Here is a 17,117-nt window from a genome sequence, read left to right as displayed (position 1 = left end):
TCTACCTGTGCTCTTGATTGCCCTGCTTCCCTTTCAACAATGTTCCAAACAGTTTTAATTTCACTGTCAGAGTTGCTAATCTCAAACATAAAACACATACTCCTACTTCTTAATATCTTTTCTTAATATAGGACAGTAGTTATTATAATATTTGACTGTTTCTGGGTCATTACTCTTTCTTGCTGTTAGAAACATTTCCCTTTTCCAATTACAAGGTATTTTATCCCTTTAGTAAGCCATGGTTTTTACATGGTGAATATTTCACTGTTTTCTCAGGGAAATTGTTTTCAAAAATACGAGTCATGAAATAAGTTGTACTTTAAATTAGCACCAGGTTCCCCGTACGCCTCATCCCAGTCTAACTGCTGAAGCTTTTCCTAAAATTTGCAGTCGTTAACTGAATCTACCATTTTGGAGGATTGTTTTGCGTTTGAACACACAAACAAACACACACAGAAAATCATACTGCTACACATCCAGAAATTCTTTGGTGGAGTAAAAAGAGCTGTCAAAGAGATATGAGTTCAGTTTGAGTTTGATTTTAATCTCATTATAAGCTACATTATCTCTGTCACTGTGTTTTTAAAGTTTGTTATAGCTGAATGCTCCAACACTATATGTGCCACACTAAGGTTGAACGATGGGTAGTGTCAATGACTTCTCCTTCCAGTATTATATTTATGAATGTTACAGTAGTTTCCAAACTGTGAATCTCTGTTGACAACAAACTTTATAAGGAAGTAAATGTAAGGAAAGGCTGTTGTCAGAGTGCTCAACTATTTAAAGAAATGCCTACAAAAGTCCTAGACTAAACACCACACTTTTTCCTTACTACACACTTCTGTGCAATGAATACTATTTTCTGCAATGAGAAGTCATCCCTGAATATGATGCCATAAGATACAGGGTCCGGCATAAAAAACTCCCCGATTACAAAGTAACGTGCAGCGGACAGTAGAAGGAGCAGAGTGGTGGGGGGAGCGTCGTTAAGTAGCTGCCTACGTGCCGTTTTCAGTGTACGCCATGGCGTGGTCTGGTGAACATCGTGCCTTCGTAGTGGAAGATTTTATTCAAAATGGCGAATCGTCTATTAATACTCAACGTGCTTTTCGCGTTCGCTTTGCGCTCGGACGACGGGACCCTGTTCCCGATAAGAAAACAATTTATTCTTGGGTTGCTAACTTTCGTGAGACAGGTTCCGCATTAAAAAGGAAACCACCTGGACGACCACGGACTGCAACAGGCCCCGGAAATGTTGATGCAGTTAGAGCTTCAGTTCAACAATCTCCTCGACGATCCGCTAAAAAGCATGCGGCAGCATTACGGATATCTGATCGAAGTGTGAGAAGAATCTTGCATCGAGATCTTAAAATGCATCCTTACAAACTTGTAACTACGCAGGAACTGAGTGAACGAGACTGTGGTGTCCGTGTAAGTTTGTGCCAAGACCTTCTTCGGAACATTCGTCCCAACGATATTGTGATTTTTTCTGATGAAGCACACTTTCACCTTGCAGGAACAGTGAACAGCCAAAATTGCAGGTACTGGTGTGAACACAATCCCCAAGAACTTCATCAACGACCACTTCATAGCCCTAAAGTAACAGTATGGTGTGCTGTTTACAATTCCGGAGTGATCGGTCCTTACTTTTTCGAAGAAAATGACAGGAATTTAACCGTCAACAGTGAACGCTATTGTGCCATGCTCCGCGACTTTCTCCAACCGCAACTAAGGGAGCTTTTTGGTGAAATAGAGAACGTGTGGTTCCAGTAAGATGGTGCTACAGCCCACACAGCGCGGCAGTCACTGGCATTGGTGAAGGAAATGTTTCCTGGACATGTGATCTCGTTGCGTGGAGACATTGGCTGGCCCCCACGATCGTCGGGCTTAACGCCCTGTGATTTCTTTCTTTGGGGCTATTTAAAAGCAAAAGTTTATGAACAACGTCCACAATCTTTACGAGCCCTGAAAGAAGCAATTACACAAGAGGTTGAAGCTATTCCACCTGAAATGACTCAAAGAGTAATGAATAACTTCAGGGAAAGACTCAGTCAGTGTGTCGACAGTGCAGGAAGCCATTTAAGGGATGTTTTATTTAAAAAGTAAGACCATAAGAGTATTTTCTAAAATGGCATAATATGTACTTTTATTTAGTATAAATAAAATTGTTCTACCTTATTTGGTTTTGTTTTTATTAGCTTTCCTTAAAGGGGAGGTTTTTCTGCCGGACCTTGTATTAGTGAATGAAAATAGCAAAAGAATACCATATTCTTGAGCATCTTTACCGTTTCAAAACCTGCAGAAGTTATATAGTTTAAAAATTTAAGAAGATCTGTAACATGGTAACTTCCAGTTCAGGCTCTTACCAACATAAACACATGGAGAAGCTAGAATACTTCATTTTCACTATTTGATTTACATGCATTATTTCTAAGGGTGTAGTCATGTCTCATGCAGCAATGGATTGCACGTATTATGTATTATCTAAATCAGCGACAATTCATTTCCAGAGAACCAGTTATCAAATTTAAAAAAATATTTTATTTACATTTTCATGTTTTGAGGTTACTATTTTAGTACTGATTACAATACTTGCATCATCAGCAAAGAGAAATATTTATACTTCTTGGATATAAGAAGGGAGATCATTTATATGCAATAGGAACAAGAGCAGACCCAACATTGATCTGTGCCATATACCTGCAGTGATTACTCCCCATTCGAAAGATGCTGTTTCATTGTCTATGCTTCATGAATTTCTTAGTACAAGACTCTGCATTATTTTAGCTAGGTAGGATGAAAATCAGTTAGCAGCAAGATCTCTGGTATCGTAATATTTTACCTACTCTAGGGGCAGTTGTACAATTTTGGGATAAATCCAGAGCTAGATAAAGGCCTGGACAGACAGAAAGCTGTCTGGCGGCGTGGTTTAGCGTCACAGCGGTTGGCAGCGTGGTTCAGCGGTGACGGATGCCACACAGGAAGCAGTTCCCTTAGAGCAGCTGATAGTGCACACGATAAAAATGAGTTTTCCGAATTTCTTGCTGTAAAAAATACTCTATGCACATGAAGAAAACCTACATCAACTCCTGCAGTTACATTTACGGTACCGATTCTCTTCTTCTTTTCAAAAAATTAAAAACTACCTCTTTTGTGTATTCTCGTCACTGTAAAATACTTCTCATTCGATTCTAGAGAAACTAGTAGGCACCAAAAGTTGATATTTACATTTGTTAGAGTTTTACTTTATAGCTTGATGATGAAGTGTCTATTCTGTCGATGTTGGTCATAGTCATTGTCCAGGTACTATGCAGCACAAATTTGGAATATGTGGTCGCTGGCTCCTTTACATTTCGTTTGTTTTAGGTTATATGTTGCTGCCAACTAAATGTAGCTAATCTATCGTAATTGTTTTTAAAATTTTAATGGAAGCCATATTTTAGTACAGTATTCAGAAAAGAGTAGTTAAAATACTTTATTTGCAGGCACTGGCACCGAGCGCATTGCTTCAGCGCGCCACGGCCCTCTACCATAGCCTGCAGATCAGCCGTGAACATTTTGTGGAAATACATATGCCTTTTTCAAATTGTGATTTCGAAGTATTGTTGTACTTACTACTGGAATATAATGATGATGAAAGCATTTTACTCTGACAATTGCATAATGGAAAAGTTGAAACATGTCCAATTCTTAAGACAAGGCTTGACAAAAATTTCATTTACAGCACTTATCAGAGGTCATTTATTGAATGAAGACGAAGTTCTGTGAGGTTTTCTGGTTAAATATTTGATGAGTGGTTTGTAAGCAATGGCCATTGTAGACTCATTGCATTCCCCAGTATTCTATTAATAAACCGAAGTCTGAAACCTGCCCTGATCTGTTTCTGACTGGGTATGTGATCGTTCCATTTCATATCCCCGCAAAGCTACAACCAGGTATTTGTAAGACTTGGCTGATTACAACTGTGACTCATTGATATTGCAGCCATAGGATACCTCGTTCTTTCGTTTTGTGAGGTGCACAATTTTACATTTCTAAGTATTTAAAGCAAATTATCAATGTGTGCACCATGTTGAAATTTCATTTGATTCCGAAGATGAAGGAACCACTTTGTGACATTCGCTTCAGAACTGTTCCAGAGATTAGACAGGCAGTAGACCGCTCCATTCGCACCATCAACAGAACAGGCTCTGCTAACGGTATACTACGCCTTCCACGTCGCTGGCAACGGATTCTACATAACGCTGGTGACTACTTTGAAGGACAGTAACAGGTGCAAACATGTAACTCTTTTGTATCAGCTGTGAATAAATAGTTGCCACTATTTAAGTTCCAACCCTCGTATTTAGCCAAATTCAATCAGATAATACTTCATTATTGATAACTGCATTATCTGCAAAGATAAGAGACTACCATTAATATTGTCCATAAGGTAATAAATAATAACATGAACAGCAAGGGTCTCAAAATACTTCCTGGGATACATCTCAATTTACGTCAACATCTCTTGATGACTCTCCATCCCAGACAACTTGCTGCATCTTTGCTAACAAAAACTCCTCAGTCCAGTCAAAAATTTCACTTGATACTCCATAAGATCATGCTTTTGATAATAATTATAGATGTGGTACTGAGTCAAATGCTATTCAGAAATCGAGAAATACTACATCTACATGGCTCCCTTTATTTTTGGCTTTCAGTATGTCATGTGAGGAAAGTGTGAGTTAGGTTTCACATGATGGATGTTTTCGAAATTGCCTTTGGTTGGCATGGAGGTCATTCTCTTCAAGATACTTCTTTATGTTTGAGCTCAGTACATGTTCCAAGATAAAACAAATTTACCTGAAGGATTTTAGGTGGTAGTTTTGTGCATCACATCTGCTACCCTTCTTGTAGATGGATGTGACCTATGCTTCCTTACAATTACTGGGCACTGGCTTTCGTGAGAGGGATCTAAGACAAACCATAAGAACTTTACGCCTGAGGATATTTGGAGGCTGACAGACACTGTATATGAGTTCAAGAGTATAGTAGAAAACACGACAAATGCTGCAGTCTTATTCAATGAATATATTAGTGCAAAACATTTAAGTAAATTGGTAGTGTCCTTATGTTGTAACAATCTATCTTGAAATTTGTTAAACAATCAGGTATTTGTTATTGACCAGTTTGAGAGCTTTCTCGGTTTCCGAGTAAAGTACCGGTATGGATAAAACTGTGCAATAGTTGCCATTCACAAACAACTTCACATAGATTGACAGAGCAGCTACAACAGACATACAACTATATTGATTTTAAAGACAGAAAAACGTAAATATTATGCACAGAAAAGGTAGCAGAAGCTACAGATTGGTGGCACCTCATATGTGGAATGTGATTTCAAGATTGTATTCAATGAAATACACGATTTGATAAAAATGTCAACAGAAGGACGCCACAGTCAGTTCGATTCATAAGTACAATAGTATTCCATCAGATGTAGCTATATGGTAGATGGTGTATTGTAAGTAGGCACATAATATAGGAGCAAATGTGAAATGCAGTCTTCTTTGTGAAATAGTTGGTCTTTTCAGTCTCTCCAACGAACTGTGACAACACAGACGTCATGGAGATCGATGTCTGAGAGGTGTTATTGGTTAGTTTGCTGTTGTATTTACCTCTTCGAATGATTAATTCACTACAGCATCAATGAGTATTATACACAAAACACTCTTGCTGAACTATTGAACACTATTTGTGCATCCACATTTGAAGTTCATGGGCATATATAAATTCTGTTTCTATGATGTGGTGATTGATAATTATATTGAGCATATATGAAGAATAAGATGCCAACATTTACAATAAGCAACCATTATTTTTTTTGCTTCTGTGGTAGAAATGTGCCTAAGGTACATATCAATCTGGAGGCTACTGTTGTATCTCACTCTGAATGTTTGAGGAACAGTATCTATTTCATACATAATTTTGGTTTGTGCATTCATATCTAGCAGCTACATATGATCTGGGAGAGGAAGGAGAAATAACTGGGGGTGTGACACCTTCACTGTGTTCCTCCTTCTTTTCTAGTCATCTCAGTTTAGAACTGTCAGTTTTGTTTTCAGAATAAAAATAACTGTTCTCAAATGTGAAAAAATTAGATTTGCAGATGGTGTTGCTTCAAAAATAGCTTGACAAGAACTGGAGAAGGTGGGAAAACTGTATTGATTTTAAAAAAGATCATAAAGCTCAAAATTAGGATCATAAGATAAAAATTAAAACAAATTATTTCATAATAAAAATGTATTAATCCATACACATTTGCCGATTTTCTTTTCTTTTAATTACATTAGAGAACTGAAGTAATTCAAAGATGATCTCTTTTGCATTTTGTTCAGTGTCATGTACATCCTTTTAATAATCGTCCTGGCTGCCTCCTTGCCAATACCAATGTAGTGTCCAATGGGCAGAAAGAAATCATCAGAGGCTTTATATTTGAGTGACTGTCTGTGGTCGTTCGTTCATGGTGGAACAGTGCCATTTCTGAAAGAAAGGCGAGAATGTCATGAGATAATTCAAGAGGAATTTGAAAACATAATTTGTCAACCATTCCTTTCACTGTTATGATTATGTAGATTCAATAACTAAAGACTCCTGTTCGCTGCATTCGGGAGGACGACGGTTCAATCCCACGTCCGGCCATCCTGATTTAGGTTTTCCGTGATTTCCCTACATCACTTCAGGCAAATGCCGGGATGGTTCCTTTGAAAGGGCACAGCTGATTTCCTTCCCCATCCTTCCCTAATCCGAGCTTGTGCTCCGTCCGTAATGACCTCGTTGTCGACGGGATCTTAAACACTAATTTCCTCCTCCTCCTCCCGTTTGCTGAATGACAAGTACCAATTCTCGTGTAACACATAGATAATTAATTTATGACAAATATGAATGTGGTAATGTGGATAATGCTAATAACTGAGAAATACACCAGCTATCTGCTACAGCTTTCTTTAAAAGAAGTTGACTTCCCTATTAATATTACTGTGTTAAACTTAGCTTGAGTAATCAAAAATAATTTACATGTTTATGGGAATAATGCTAGGTGGTGGACATTCACAAAAAGATGGAAAGTTATTGTCCCAATTAGAGATAAGAATAAACAGTTTTTTTGTGCTAGCGATTTGGATGAGTGAACTACGGACATTGGTGTACTATCAGGCTTTGTGTTACATTAAACAATCATAACAAACCATCAATTTTAGAAAAATGGTACTTCACACAGGTACAATATAAGATATTTAAATTTCTGTTACCTTCAACTGACTATAATTAGACATAAATGAGGACTCTGAAAATAACTCGATATTCATAACATTCCAGGCACTCCTTCCACATGCTACAACTATGCAGATTCAGTGACCCAATTCCTGTTTGGTCCTTATCATATGTAAATGTACCAAATGTTTTATGATAAATATGGTTGCTTTAGTGTCCCTATCCATATATTTGACACGAACAATATAAATGACGACAAAAGAACTATACATGCGTAATGTTGTGTGAACTTTAATGCCTAATTGTGATACAGACAAAGTGACAAAATAACTTTAAGGACAATTTATCGATTCTGATAACAGAAAAAAGACATTATTCTCCTCAATATAAGATCATATGTGTAAACTAAAGAACTGAACACGATAATCTTTGTTATATTATAAAAGGGCTGGAAGACAATGCACGTAGTTGCCTTCTGATGTTTTCTTGTGTCTTAGCTATTGTTTGAGTGCAGAAGGTACGATCGTATTGCGATAGCTTTTGTATTGCTCTCATTTAAATACTAGAACATAACTGATGTGTAAGAGAGTTACGAAAATATAATAAGCTAATCTGGAGTGCAGAGTAATCATTTAAGGAACCCACACCACATTTGTTATAACGCAAGAGTTTGTGTAGCATTTTTTGCAGCTGCTGCAGAGGTAGCTGCGGTCATCTTTGACTAAGACAGTTGGCCGTCATTAAGCGGCGCATTTAAACTTTTCATTTCCACAGGAAATACGACGAAGCCAGAGCAGAAGAACTTATTTAAAAATACTATCAGAATTAATTAGCATCAAATCACAAGACTTATGTTATCATATAAGTGACTATTTTCAGTGATACACTTCATAACAGATCAGGCGCCTCTTTGCATAAATTTTATTACGCTAACACATCTGATACTATTTGAAGGGAGCATGGAGCTCGTTTCCAATCAGAGTTTTAAGTTGAATTTGGCAACCTGCAAATATAATATTGCTTATTTGTAATTGTTTCCTACATGGTTTTATAAAAGATAGCTTTACGAAATTTAACTTCACGAAATTAATAGAATCCTCATCTAACTTATAGCAGAAAGAGACATTACATTGGGCTGATGTGGATCTAACTTTCCTCTTAATCTTACTATGTTAAACTTAGCCTGTGTAAGAACGAATAATTCACTGGCTTCAGTGAATAATGGTGTGTGGGAGACAATGTTCTTGCTCTGAAGTATTAATGGGCCTGTGAGTCTAATATATTCACTACAAGGCAGAAAACTGTTCTCACACTACTGTGGCGTTCACAAAAAGGAGCATTTCCAATAGAAAACAGAGTGGAAAAATATGTTCTGCTATTCATGAAATTGGAACACTACTGCTTTTGCAACAAGAAAAATCGATATTTCGTCAAAACAGAAAAAGGTGTTAATACAAATAGTGCAAATAACTGGTATCATTGTTCGATTTGATTAAGTCTGTCATGGCAGTGTCTGCTAAATAAAACAGAACAGTCTTTTTCGCTACTACTGGAATTGTAGCACATGCTAGATAAACAAGACTACTTTTGTACTAATCGTCATTTTAATGTGCGTGATTTATATAAATAACAAGCTGTCTATGAGAAATAAAATGCTGTATTGTGAAAATGTGAAGTTTCAATTTCTTCCTTGGACTCAGTTTCAGTTATGATAGGGGGGCATGTAAACCATTAGACGTATTGTTGATCCCATGCATACTGTTTTTCCTGATATACAATTTTAGACAAAAATTGTATACATAACAATATATTGTTTTTCTTGCTTCCTCATGTAACATGCGCGTGAGGCTCACAATACTCCTTAAAGCCTGTACTATGTTAAGTGAACGGGCTTCACCTTATGAGAAAGGATTTTCGTATAGATATCGACCATGCGTACCTGAATGGTGGCAAATCAGACTTACACCCACTCTGTAATAACAATGATCTGTCAAGTAAGTTCAAAATGCAATTACACGTCAGTATGGAACAAAAGTAACACTGAAGATGCTACCAATTTGATAATAATACGGTCGCCAGCCTAATTAGGCATTAACTGTGATTTTTCCCTGTACAAGTTCGTGTATATTCATGCAAAACAGCAAGTAGTAACTCTGCATAACATAGTAGAATTTTAGAACCAGATGATCTATTGAACTGCTAGTTTCACGTTCTGTACTGATATGGAAAAGCATAAATACATAACACTGCACTATAATGTATACTACAAGACTTCGTACTGTCTATTGATCTGATTAAAATCGGGCATAGGTTACCCTAGAAATAGCACTTTCGAGTCACACACCAAATGTCAATTTTGATAAAGATAAAACACTGGTAAATTTTGGCTTTTATATTGACTTTAACTTTTGCTGGTCAAATCAATTTAGAACACTTCAGAATTCAAATGAATAAAAAAGGGGGGGCCCTGAAACTGTTGTTGTTGTTGTTGTGGTCTTCAGTCCTGAGACTGGTTTGATGCAGCTCTCCATGCTACTCTATCCTGTGCAAGCTTTTTCATCTCCCAGTACCTACTGCAACCTACATCCTTCTGAATCTGCTTAGTGTATTCATCTCTTGGTCTCCCTCTACGATTTTTACCCTCCACGCTGCCCTCCAATACTAAATTGGTGATCCCTTGATGCCTCAGAACATGTCCTACCAACCGATCCCTTCTTCTGATCAAGTTGTGCCACAAACATCTCTTCTCCCCAATCCTATTCAATACTTCCTCATTAGTTATGTGATCTACCCATCTAATCTTCAGCATTCTTCTGTAGCACCACATTTCGAAAGCTTCTATTCTCTTCTTGTCCAAACTATTTATCGTCCATGTTTCACTTCCATACATGGCTACACTCCATACGAATACTTTCAGAAATGACTTCCTGACACTTAAATCTATACTGGATGTTAACAAATTTCTCTTCTTCAGAAACGCTTTCCTTGCCATTGCCAGCCTACATTTTATATCCTCTCTACTTCGACCATCATCAGTTATTTTGCTCCCCAAATAGCAAAACTCCTTTACTACTTTAAGTGCCTCATTTCCTAATCTAATTCCCTCAGCATCACCCGACTTAATTAGACTACATTCCATTATCCTTGTTTTGCTTTTGTTGATGTTCATCTTATATCCTCCTTTCAAGACACTGTCCATTCCATTCAACTGCTCTTCCAAGTCCTTTGCTGTCTCTGACAGAATTACAATGTCATCGGCGAACCTCAAAGTTTTTATTTCTTCTCCATGAATATTAATACCTACTCCGAATTTTTCTTTTGTTTCCTTTACTGCTTGCTCAATATACAGATTGAACAACATCGGGGAGAGACTACAACCCTGTCTTACTCCCTTCCCAACCACTGCTTCCCTTTCATGTCCCTCGACTCTTATAACTGCCATCTGGTTTCTGTACAAATTGTAAATAGCCTTTCGCTCCCTGTATTTTACCCCTGCCACCTTTAGAATTTGAAAGAGAGTATTCCAGTCAACATTGTCAAAAGCTTTCTCCAAGTCTACAAATGCTAAAAACGTAGGTTTGCCTTTCCTTAATCTTTCTTCTAAGATAAGTCGTAAGGTCAGTATTGCCTCACGTGTTCCAGTGTTTCTACGGAATCCAAACTGATCTTCCCCAAGGTTGGCTTCTACTAGTTTTTCCATTCGTCTGTAAAGAATTCGTGTTAGTATTTTGCAGCTGTGACTTATTAAGCTGATAGTTCGGTAATTTTCACATCTGTCAACACCTGCTTTCTTTGGGATTGGAATTATTATATTCTTCTTGAAGTCTGAGGGTATTTCGCCTGTTTCATACATCTTGCTCACCAGATGGTAGAGTTTTGTCAGGACTGGCTCTCCCACGGCCGTCAGTAGTTCCAATGGAATATTGTCTACTCCGGGGGCCTTGCTTCGACTCAGGTCTTTCAGTGCTCTGTCAAACTCTTCACGCAGTATCATATCTCCCATTTCATCTTCATCTACATCCTCTTCCATTTCCATAATATTGTCCTCAAGTACATCGCCCTTGTATAGACCCTCTATATACTCCTTCCACCTTTCTGCTTTCCCTTCTTTGCTTAGAACTGGGTTTCCATCTGAGCTCTTGATATTCATACAAGTCGTTCTCTTATCTCCAAGGGTCTCTTTAATTTTCCTGTAGGCGGTATCTATCTTACCCCTAGTGAGATAGGCCTCTACATCCTTACATTTGTCCTCTAGCCATCCCTGCTTAGCCATTTTGCACTTCCTGTCGATCTCATTTTTGAGACGTTTGTATTCCTTTTTGCCTGTTTCACTTACTGCATTTTTATATTTTCTCCTTTCATCAATTAAATTCAATATTTCTTCTGTTACCCAAGGATTTCTACTAGCCCTCGTCTTTTTACCTACTTGATCCTCTGCTGCCTTCACTACTTCATCCCTCAAAGCTACCCATTCTTCTTCTACTGTATTTATTTCCCCCATTCCTGTCAATCGCTCCCTTATGCTCTCCCTGAATCTCTGTACAACCTCTGGTTCTTTTAGTTTATCCAGGTCCCATCTCCTTAAATTCCCACCTTTTTGCAGTTTCTTCAGTTTTAATCTACAGGTCATAACCAATAGATTGTGGTCAGAGTCCACATCTGCCCCTGGAAATGTCTTACAATTTAAAACCTGGTTCCTAAATCTCTGTCTTACCATTATATAATCTATCTGATACCTTTTAGTATCGCCAGGGTTCTTCCATGTATACAACCTTCTTTCATGATTCTTAAACCAAGTGTTAGTTATGATTATGTTGTGCTCTGTGCAAAATTCGACCAGGCGGCTTCCTCTTTCATTTCTGTCCCCCAATCCATATTCACCTACTATGTTTCCTTCTCTCCCTTTTCCTACACTCGAATTCCAGTCCCCCATGACTATTAAATTTTCGTCTCCCTTCACAATCTGAATAATTTCTTTTATTTCATCATACATTTCTTCAATTTCTTCGTCATCTGCAGAGCTAGTTGGCATATAAACTTGTACTACTGTAGTAGGCGTGGGCTTCGTATCTATCTTGGCCACAATAATGCGTTCACTATGCTGTTTGTAGTAGCTTACCCGCACTCCTATTTTCCTATTCATTATTAAACCTACTCCTGCATTACCCCTATTTGATTTTGTGTTTATAACCCTGTAGTCACCTGACCAGAAGTCTTGTTCCTCCTGCCACCGAACTTCACTAATTCCCACTATATCTAACTTCAACCTATCCATTTCCCTTTTTAAATTTTCTAACCTACCTGCCCGATTAAGGGATCTGACATTCCACGCTCCGATCCGTAGAACGCCAGTTTTCTTTCTCCTGATAACGACATCCTCTTGAGTAGTCCCCGCCCGGAGATCCGAATGGGGGACTATTTTACCTCCGGAATATTTTACCCAAGAGGACGCCATCATCATGTATACATACAGTAAAGCTGCATGCCCTCGGGAAAAATTACGGCTGTAGTTTCCCCTTGCTTTCAGCCGTTCGCAGTACCAGCACAGCAAGGCCGTTTTGGTTATTGTTACAAGGCCAGATCAGTCAATCATCCAGACTGTTGCCCTTGCAACTACTGAAAAGGCTGCTGCCCCTCTTCAGGAACCACACGTTTGTCTGGCCTCTCAACAGATACCCCTCCGTTATGGTTGCACCTACGGTACGGCTATCTGTATCGCTGAGGCACGCAAGCCTCCCCACCAACGGCAAGGTCCATGGTTCATGGGGGGGTTATGATCACTATATTAAAAAATTTGATTGCTGAAATTATTATGCATTCAAGATTTCCAGTATATGAGTTACTACTCTTTTTATCTTATTTCCTGCTCATTTAAATACCATTATATTTGTCTCGAAATAATTAAACTTCATTACTATATCAATATTAAAGTTATCTTTCAACTTCGTTAGACCTTCGTTATTCATTTACTGGTTCTTTAAACACCATTCTAACATAGTTAGGTCTGCAAGTAATTATTATTAACACAAAATTTAATTTTTCATTTCGGGACACTTGGATTGCACAACATTTGGAAAGAACCCTATCTTGGTTAGTTATGAGGATAATTAAATGATAGGAAAGTTCTGGTAAAATTTAAGTTGTTATTGAATAGTTCATTCTCTGGTCCATACGAATACAGTACTAAAAGTTTCAACCTGTTTGTATCGATGGGGCGGTTGGCGGGTGGCGAGATGGCGAGGCACAGAGCACACATACAAACACAGCTATGGCTCTTGACGTATCGGCACTTCATTTCTTTATAGCGTCGCAATACTTTTCCATTTAGTGCCTATGGAATTTTGCCATGCTGTGCGGGCGTTGGAACAGCATACTCGAGGCTCAGTGAAACTACGTCTACCAGGAGAGCCTCTTCGCTCCATAAGGTGTTGCTCAGACCAATGCCCAACTCCAACTACTGCTGCTGAGCCCGTTGTGCCATGCAGTGCCCGTGCGCATTTTCCCGCGCTCGCCTGCCATCCACCTTTTACTGCTCCCTTACAGACAGGGAATTCACACGAGGTTTTGCATTCTACATATCGTAACACATTGCCTACGTATGGACCAGATGCACAGTTACAATTTTAAACATCGTACAACAGTCTCAACATTTGTTACTTTTCAATTCTATTACAATATTGCTTGACATTTGACATAAACATTAATATTCACATTGAAACTCGTTTACAGTTTTCTTAACACAATGGCATGAAACAAAAAAGAAATGAAAGCAGAACATCAGTTACTCAAGTTTATCGAAAAATAAGAAGAGAAAAAAAATTACTTATTTGTACAATAGTACAGCGTCGTTGTTGTTACACTCACTAATGCTTTTAAAGGAAAGAGGGAAGTTGTACTTACGACTTATCAGCTTGTTGTTGTTGTGGTCTTCAGTTTATCAGTTTATGGTGTGAATAATACTATGGTATCTCAGTTGTCCAAGGCTTTCTAATCCTACCCATTCCCACACTGAAACTATGCAAAATACTGTCATTCAAGCTACTATCCTCACATACCCAGCAACTGGAGATGTGTCTCTAATACCCCTTACACCAACTATCCCAAACTATTTACCCATTCAGTTTAAGCGACTTCAATTCCTGATCAAGGTTTCGTCTGCAATAACAATAAACAGTTTAAGTGACTTAGATTCCTAATCAATGTTTCGTTTGTAACAACAATAAACAAGGCTCAAGGTCAAAGACAGTGGTAAGAGGACAGAGATGGGGAGGGAGAAAATGGACAGAGAGATGTGGAAGAGGAGATAGACAGAAAGAATGGGATGGATGTGATGCATAGAGGGAGGGGGAGGAGGAAATGGACAAAGAGAGGGGGGAGGAGTTGGGCAAAGAGAACAGAATGACAGGGTTTAAGATGTATATCCAATTTCCATACATATTTAACAATTGGGAAGCATTGCCGAGTCCTCTAATGTAGACGTAGGAACACTCTCTTAGGAATTAAGCATGTAACATGGAAATGTGAGTAAATAGTCAAAACACATACATTATCTGGTGAAACAGACTAGACTCAAAATAAGAAACATAGAAAAGACTGACACACGTAAATTAGAATGAAAAGGTGGCTATTCTCAGTTGTCTATAAATTACAAGAGAAAATTTACAAGCTAGTAATTTTAGGAGATTTCTTTTCCAACCAATAATTTTTAAATCAAAATACACATTCAGGTGAAATATATTCCGGTACTGATGTGGAAATGTTCCTGCTGGTGTTTTTTCTTGTTGTTTTAGTGACTTTAAAGGAAAATACTTAATGGAAGAAGTTTACGTCTCCAATAGTGAATCGTAATTTTTTTGCGCAAATTACAAATACTTCCCATAACCAGTGCATTTATCTACCATTGGGAAGCTTCTCGTTAAGTATAGTACTTTTCGTAACACATATTTAAATAACAGGTGTGTAGTTGGCAGTTTCCCACTTTCAAAGAAACAAAAGGCAGCAATAGTTCAAAAATTGGTGTGATTTTACCAGCTGAAGATATAACGAGATGCCGCTTTAATTCTTCTTCTACAACAGCTATTGCAGTAACAATGATACTTTGATAATAAGGAGACATTGGGGTCATTGCAGTGATACTTCTCTTTGGCATCACTATGATGTGTACATGCCCAGTTTCAAGTGTTTGGGATATCCATCGACTTTCGTGGTCATATCGAGTTCTGAGAAGTGGGAGATGCCGTATTGGATTTCGTCGTTTTTGTTGAAGCTCACATTTGATGGGTCTTATATTATAGCGTATGTCCTTTGAATATATGCTGTGCCAAATTTTAAGGGGCTGATAAAAACGTGTCAATATCCATATGATTTGCGACAATTAAATGTAAGGCAATGAGTGATCAGCATTTGAAGCCTTCAGTAAGTGTAAGTTGAGAAAAGTCACAAATTGTGTATATTCATGATGGTGTACAGGATAGAGGTCACAAGTTGTGAAGTGAGATGCAGCTGCTGTGCTGGTTTGCTTGCTGCTACTTCTTATATTTTTTCTACATTCCCTTTTTAAAAATTTTCTATGACCTTCTCATCAATTTAATAAAAGTATGTTCTGTAATATTCGATGTTATGTACATACAGGATGATCAGAAACAGCCTGAAAAGCTAGTAAGGGTGCTGGAGTGGAGGCTATGCTGAGAAATAACTGTTAAAAAATAAATTCGATACGCTGCATTGTTTCTGACTTCTTTAGCATTGAATTAGATTAGAGATTGGATTAGATTAGTACTTGTTCCATAGATCATGAATACAACACTTCGTAATGATTTGGAACATGTCAGGTTAATAAAAGGTGTCTATACAATGTATAACATTACACAAAATATTATATGACACTTAATATTTTTACTTTTTTTTTGGGGGGGGGGGGGGGTGAGTTGGGGAAATTACCCACTTACTATATACAAAAATTCGTCTAATGAGTAGAAGAAGTTGCTTTTAAATTCTGTATGGCTATATGTCAGACTTTTGATGCTATTAGGTACGTGACCAAAGACTTTTGCAGCAGCACAATTTATCTCCTTCTGAGTCAAAGTTAGATTTAACCTTGAGTAGAGAAGATCATCCTTTCTCCTAATATTGTAGCTATGTACATTGCTATTACTTTTGAATTTGTTCGGATTGTTAACAACAAATTTCATAAGTGAATAAATAAATAAATATATACACTCCTGGAAATGGAAAAAAGAACACATTGACACCGGTGTGTCAGACCCACCATACTTGCTCCGGACACTGCGAGAGGGCTGTACAAGCAATGATCACACGCACGGCACAGCGGACACACCAGGAACCGCGGTGTTGGCCGTCGAATGGCGCTAGCTGCGCAGCATTTGTGCACCGCCGCCGTCAGTGTCAGCCAGTTTGCCGTGGCATACGGAGCTCCATCGCAGTCTTTAACACTGGTAGCATGCCGCGACAGCGTGGACGTGAACCGTATGTGCAGTTGACGGACTTTGAGCGAGGGCGTATAGTGGGCATGCGGGAGGCCGGGTGGACGTACCGCCGAATTGCTCAACACGTGGGGCGTGAGGTCTCCACAGTACATCGATGTTGTCGCCAGTGGTCGGCGGAAGGTGCACGTGCCCGTCGACCTGGGACCGGACCGCAGCGACCCACGGATGCACGCCAAGACCGTAGGATCCTACGCAGTGCCGTAGGGGACCGCACCGCCACTTCCCAGCAAATTAGGGCCACTGTTGCTCCTGGGGTATCGGCGAGGACCATTCGCAACCGTCTCCATGAAGCTGGGCTACGGTCCCGCACACCGTTAGGCTGTCTTCCGCACACGCCCCAACATCGTGCAGCCCGCCTCC

The sequence above is a fragment of the Schistocerca americana genome, chromosome 6 (genome assembly GCF_021461395.2).
Source record: "Schistocerca americana isolate TAMUIC-IGC-003095 chromosome 6, iqSchAmer2.1, whole genome shotgun sequence".
Taxonomy (NCBI): Eukaryota; Metazoa; Arthropoda; class Insecta; order Orthoptera; family Acrididae; genus Schistocerca; species Schistocerca americana.
Note: the sequence above shows the minus strand (reverse complement) of the source record.